This window comes from Grammomys surdaster, unplaced genomic scaffold (assembly GCF_004785775.1).
Source record: "Grammomys surdaster isolate TR1022 unplaced genomic scaffold, NIH_TR_1.0 61, whole genome shotgun sequence".
Lineage (NCBI taxonomy): Eukaryota > Metazoa > Chordata > Mammalia > Rodentia > Muridae > Grammomys > Grammomys surdaster.
In genome coordinates, this window is record NW_021604563.1 from 8748581 (window position 1) to 8755532 (window position 6952).

The 6952-nt window shown below is 35.5% G+C and overlaps 1 pseudogene; it reads left to right on the top strand.

The window, feature by feature from the left end:
* The first annotated feature begins 5753 nt into the window (after positions 1–5753).
* Positions 5754–6471, top strand: LOC114638540 (annotated as a pseudogene).
* Positions 6472–6952: the final 481 nt, after the last annotated feature.

The window sequence follows — 6952 nt, forward strand, 5'->3', positions numbered from 1 at the left end:
TGAAATGGAAAGGAAAGGTAATTGCAGCATTCAAAGGGAGTCTTTCAGTTTTGACATTTTCTCTCTATATTTGATGTTAACATTAATAATGAAAATGTTAAATGAAATTTCAATGGCTACTATAACATGTATCATCCTGATCGTGTGTATCTATATCTATACCTCTATCTGTCTGTCTGTCTGTCTGTGTGTCTCTCTGTCTATCTATCTATCTATCTATCTATCTATCTATCTATCTATCTATCTTGTCTTATACTCAATGTTCTTGCATTTTGTATAATACTACTTTTTTCCTGGTTGTAAATATGAACTTTTCCTCAGATAATTGTATATAATTCATAAAGATTCTAGTCTAAATTGACTTACTGGTGACTCATTTAAATCTTTTTTCAAAGCCTTTTTCTGTAAAATGTAATAGCTGGCTTTCTGTTGCAAAAAAGAAAAAATACTCATTCTTAATTGAAGAAGAGGTTTTGGTTGGCTGTAGAATCAGGGGTTTCATTCAATGACTATTTGGCCCGATTGCCAATAATGGATTTATATAGGCATAGTACAGTATGGCAGTGTAGCCTGTCATGGAACAAGCCTCACTGCAACTGGGAAGCAAAGAGAGATTGAGAGAGAATTGGATTGGAATCACAATGTCATCTTCAAGGCTCTCCCCAGCAAATGTTCTTGCACTGCTTAAATGTTCTATCCCTGTGTCCTACCAGTGATATAACCATTTGACAACCAGTTAAAACACTGACCTTTGAGATTCTCTTAACCAAACCACATAAAGCCACTATTTTCTCTTTTCATAAGTTATTTTTATAACCCTGAGTGTTTATGTATAATTTGTCCATGCATTTATTTACTTTGAATTTTATTCAGATTTATCTGAACTTTAACAAAGTAGGTTCTCTCAATTTCAGCACATTTCACCCCTCCATGTTACTCATAGACCAGTGAGGTATGATACTCATTCCCCTCTGCCAGAGCACCTTAAAACTTCTGACTTGAGGTAAAAGTAGCTATGTAAAATGATATAAACATACTTGCGCTGACTACTTTTATGTCGACTTGACACACACCAGAGTTTTCTGAAAAGAGAAAACTTTGAGTGAGAAAATACCTCCATAATATCTGGCTGTAGGGTACTTTCTTAATTAATGATTTATGGGGGAAAAATCAAGACAATGTTAGTGGGGCCAATCCTAGTCTGATAATCCTGGGTTCTTTAAGAAAGCAGGATGAGCAAGCCAGGGAGAGCAAGTCAGTAATTAGCACACCTACAAGGCCTCTAAATCAACATATGCTTCCAATTTTCTGTCCTCTTTGAGGGCCTTCAATGTTGAATAAATATATGGAAGTGTAAGCAAAATAAACCCCTTTTCTCCCTATCTTGCTTTGATCATGATATTTTATTACAGTAATAGTCACCCTAAGTCAGTGATTATTATTTTTCTGATCTTTATTTTAATTGATCATATAATGCAAACAATATGCATAGTAACAGAATACCAATATTATTAAATATGTACATTTCGCATTCTCTTTAACCATGTTAAACATATATGATTCCTTAAGTACTTGTGATTTCTTCCTGGTGAAAACATTAAAGTAGCCATTTACATATATATATATATATATATATATATATATATATATATATATATATGCAAAATACATAATTACTTTTATAGTCACTCCAGTTTTTTAATGGATGTGTTTTCTATGACTTGAAAGTAATATATAGTACATATCAAAATTCCACCCAGGTGATGCTGTAAGTGGCAGTTGGATAGTTAATTAAAAAAGAAATGCATGGTGACTCTGGTTTAGAAACTGAAGAGAAACACATTATGTTATTGTCCTGGTGTTATGATTTGCCAGAGTCACAACCAGACAACTATCTCTGTCCTCTTGAATTTCCTCAGGATTCAATTGGCTGCTGCCACCCAGTCCCAGTACTTATCTTTGCTGGCTTGGAGAGGCATCTGGGGCATTTTCCACAATTACAGAGAATGGGGACTAAGGTTGTTTAGGGCTGTTGGGCTCTGGATTTGAGTGCCAGAAATGTAGAGGGTAAATAGATTGGAACGAATAATTTAGGAAGACATTTTAGTGGACTGTGGCTTCTGTTGTTGCTTTTATACTTCAGTCAAAACATAGTGTTCTTGTATTTCTTCTTATAAACCCACAACCACGTTTATTATGAATATTATCTTATGACTGGCACCACTAATATTCCTTTTAGTATGTTAATTTCAAAATGAGATCTAAAGTTTTGAATGACATTTGAAGAGCAATGTATGCTAAAATTATTTTCTATTAATATGTAGGCTAAAGCATTAAAGACTTTATTTTTTTGGTAGATGGTAATAGTTCTGTTACCATGCAACATTTATTCCTTTAATTTCATGTAAATTTAAATTTTATGATGTTTGCTTCTCCAAGATTATATAATCCTTTTTTATTATTGAAAAGAATCACAATTATGCAAATGATTATATCCAAGGAGACAAGCAGCAATTAACTGTGAAAGACAGGCTGTTACTGTAAGAATTGTATTTGCACTGAATGGAATTGGACTTTTCTTAAAATAAACCTTTAATAAGGAAATTCAGATTTTAAAGGCAAGCATTTCTTTGAGACAAGTTTGTACTCTTGCCATAATAGTTTTGCATTTTAATATTTATAGATTTCTTTCACTCTAGTATGCTTTTAGCTCCTGCTTTAAAAAAAAAGGATTGCCTCAGCAAGTAAGAAATAAGCACCAAAAAGATCTCACACAGGTTTATGTAACTTTAATCTAACTATTCACTCTCATTACTGTAAAAACTGGGCAATAATAACCATTGTAACAAATTTTAAACTAACTCAGTGTGCTTCAATTTATTTATAAGACTATTAAAATTAAAACTAGTTTTCATTATGGTTTATTAACATATATTGAATAAGACATTCTCATGGTTCTACTTTTTGGCAATATATTGGGCTCAGAAGGAAACATTTTTTTTTCTTTAGGTAGTAAGTGAGGCTTCAATTACTGCTTTTTTCCAGCTACTATTACCATTTACTAGGTGAAACAGAACATTAAGATAGTATATAGTTGATTGCATAAAGCAAGTATTATTTTAGAATATGACAAACAGAGCTTCAAATACTCATACTTCTATTTATTATATGCCTTGGGCAAATCATATAGCTGCTTGGACTCTCAGCTTCTCACAGCTTTGTGAAAGTTAACTGAGTATCATATGTGTGTCAAGAAAATGGGAAGTGTTTGTCATTATATTTACAAGTATTATTATGACCCATATTACTGACTCATAGGAATTCTATTGAACCACATTGAGAAATAGTGTTCTTTAGGCTTTCCTTGGTGAAGACAGTTATGTGCTTAAGAATTATACTTTGCATTTAGACTGAAATTAATGAATATATTTGCTTGCATTAGGTGGTCATTTTTTACATTCATTAAGAAAGAAGTAGAAAGCAAGGGTATAGTTAAGAAATCTATCACCAATTGGATCAAATCACTCCCAGAAATGACAGCATATGTTGATAAGAAAAAGAAATTCATAAAGCACTAACCATTGTGCTTGAATTACCACTTATTTCTTTATTTAGACCTTAATAGTTTAAATGAAGGAATTATAGAGGTAGGCACATATGGCTACATTTTAAAGGATGAGATCTCAGATGTTCAAGGAATACCAGAATGGAAGGTGTCAGTTAAAGAAATTCAGCCTCATTTATTATCCAGGGATTAGTGTGCTATTTGATTCCAATTCCATCAAACATGAATAGGATGGATGAATAATGGATTTAAATTAGTGATTTAAAGCATGATAATTAAGGCAGAGGCATGATCTACTTTCAGGCCCAGATACATTGTAGCATGAAGCACATGAAGAGAAAAGCTGCTACATATGATTTGCTTTTTATCATCTTTTTTCTTAATCATCAACTTTATATCTCTGCCTAGTTAAGCATTGGGTCTATCTGGATCTACTTTTACCCTATTTCTTCTTATCCATACCTCTTTTTACGTGCAAGTAACATGTGCCTATGATTTCTTAGTGTTCTTTATATAGAAGGCATGAGCTACATTAGGTTGTTTACACTCATGAAAGCTTAAATCATGGCAGAAGAGGAAGAAAGTGAAAAGTGAAGACTAGAAAGCAAGCATAGGGAGAGGGAAGAAAAGAGAATTTCCAGAGTAAGATTTTAAAGATATGGTAGTGGGTAAGACTCCTCTACTCCATGATATTCTCATCTGTCAGCTCTGCCTAGTTGTACCACTGGTGTGTGTGTGTGTATGTGTGTGTGTGTGTGTGTGTGTGTGTGTGTGTGTGTTTGTGCATGTGTAAGCAATATAAAGATGAGAGAGGAAAAACAGACTGATGATATCTATATCTATCAATCTATCAATCTATCAATCTATCTATCTATCTATCTATCTATCTATCTATCTATCTATGTCTATGTCTGTATCTATACCTATATATCACCTCTCTCTCTCTCTCTCTCTCTCTCTCTCTCTCTCTCTCTAAATATATATATGTATATATATATATATATATATATATATATATATATATATATATATATTTAAAAGATGCCCACCTTTTGGAAAATAAATGGGCCTTCAAAGTTCATGCTTAACCATAAAGGTAAGCTTCCTGTCCACCACCTATGTTCCCTACTTTCTGAGTACTCTAGAGCAAGCCTAGCTGCCCTGAGCAACCTATTATCTGAGGGGGAACTCCACTTTCCTGTCACTCCTCTGACCACCTTCATTGGGTCTGTTGCTTCTGCATCATAAAGACTGGCAGATCCAGAACCAAATAACCCCAAGATATCTATCAGAGGCCTGCCAAACCAGGAGCATCGAGGTTAATACCCTCCTAATATTTGCAACAACTGGAACATCCAGGAAACGTCATCCAGATGATGAAATGCCCTCAAAGGAACTCAATCAACAAAATCCAGAGCAATATGACACCTTCAGAGCACAGATACCTTCTCTAGCAAGACCTAGAAATCCTAAAACAACCAAGAAACAAGAAAATGACTTTAAGACAAATCTCATAAAGATGATAGAAGCCTTTAAGAAGGAAATGAGTAAATCCCTAAAAGAAATTCAGGGAAGTACAATCAAACAGTTGGAGGTCTTTAAAGAGGAAAGAAGTAAATCCCCAAAAAACTATACAGGAACATTCAATTAAATAGCTGAGAAATCAATAAAGTGTGCATGACCTGAAGATAGAAATGGAAGTAATAAAGAAAACAAAAAATGAGGGAATCCTTGGATAGAAAATCTCAGGAAGAGAACAAGAACAAAAGATGCAGGTATCACCAACAGAATACAGGGTATGGAAAAGAGAATCTCAGATGGAGAAGATACAAGAGAAGAAATTGATACACCAAATAAATAAATAAATAAATAAATCTTAAAAAGAATTCCTGACACAAAATATCCAGGAAATCTGGGATGCTATGAAAAGATCTAACCTAAAAATAATAAAAAAGAAAGCGAGGTGGAGCTGTGGGAGGGGAGTAGGTCCGGGGGCTGGTCCCTGAAGATGGCGGAGGCGGGGGTGAACTTGGGGTCTCCCGGCAGAGGTCAGGATTTCTGGTAGGTCCCACATTCAGACAAGATGTGGTGTCATTGAAACATTGGTCTCCTTCAATTCACAGTTTACCTTTTTTACTGGGAAGCCTCACTTTATTTTACCGCTTAGGCCTACTGAACTTATGAAACCATGGCAGAAGGAGAGACGGAGTCACCTCGGCCTAAAAAGTGTGGCCCATATATTTCCTCTGTCACCAGCCAGAATGTGAATGTGGTGATCCGAGGGGTGGTACTCTTCTTCATTGGAGTCTTCCTTGCATTACTTTTGAATTTGCTTCAGATTCAGAGAAACGTGACACTTTTTTTCCACCAGATGTAATCACGAACATCTTTTCATCTGCCTGGTGGGTTCCACCATGCTGCGGCACAGCCTCAGCTGTGATTGGACTATTGTACCCCTGCATTGACAGGCATCTAGGAGAACCACATAAATTTAAGAGAGAGTGGTCCAGTGTCATACACTGCGTAGCAGTGTTCGTGGGTATAAATCACGCCAGTGCTAAAGTAGACTTCAACAACAACTTCCAGTTTTCCCTCACACTGGCTGCACTGTCAGTAGGACTGTGGTGGACTTTTGACAGATCTAGAAGTGGTTTTGGCCTTGGCGTTGGGATTGCTTTCTTAGCAACCGTTGTCACCAAACTGTTAGTCTACAATGGTGTTTATCAATACACATCTCCAGATTTTCTCTATGTCTGTTCTGGGTTGCCATGTATATTTTTTGCTGGAGGCATAACGATGGGAAACATCGGTCGTCAACAGGAAATGTATAAATGTAAAGTTATTGCTGAAAAATCTCATCAAGAATGAAGAGGGCAGCCATCTTAGCTGTTCTGTGAAAGCCATGGGAAAGCAGCATGGGTGTGAGAGGTGCACCAATGGAACTTTGGACTGGAAAATTGCAAGAACACAGTTTTTTCTTGATTGGTGTGTGTGTGTGTGTCTGTGTGTGTATCTGTGTGTGTGTGCACGTGTACGTGAATGTGCATGTGCAACACACATGCTTTTGCAGTCTGTGATTGTTTCTGTAAATCAGTTACCAACCTTTCAGTATTTGATTTCAATAAATGTAAGATATCTGTGCACTACATGAAAGATATATTTATGAGTACATGAGATTTCTAAGTTTTTTGAACATACCATACATTGTATCACAATGTTGATGTGCCAAACTGTGTTGTTACTGACACAGAGAATAAGAATGCTTTGAACAATTTAGAAATTTAGTGAAAGAGAAAAGGAAAGCTAAAAAAGAAAACAGAAAGCAAATGTGTAGCTGTCGGTTCCCTCTCACGGGCTGGTGTCCATTTTCCTATTTCTAATCAGCTG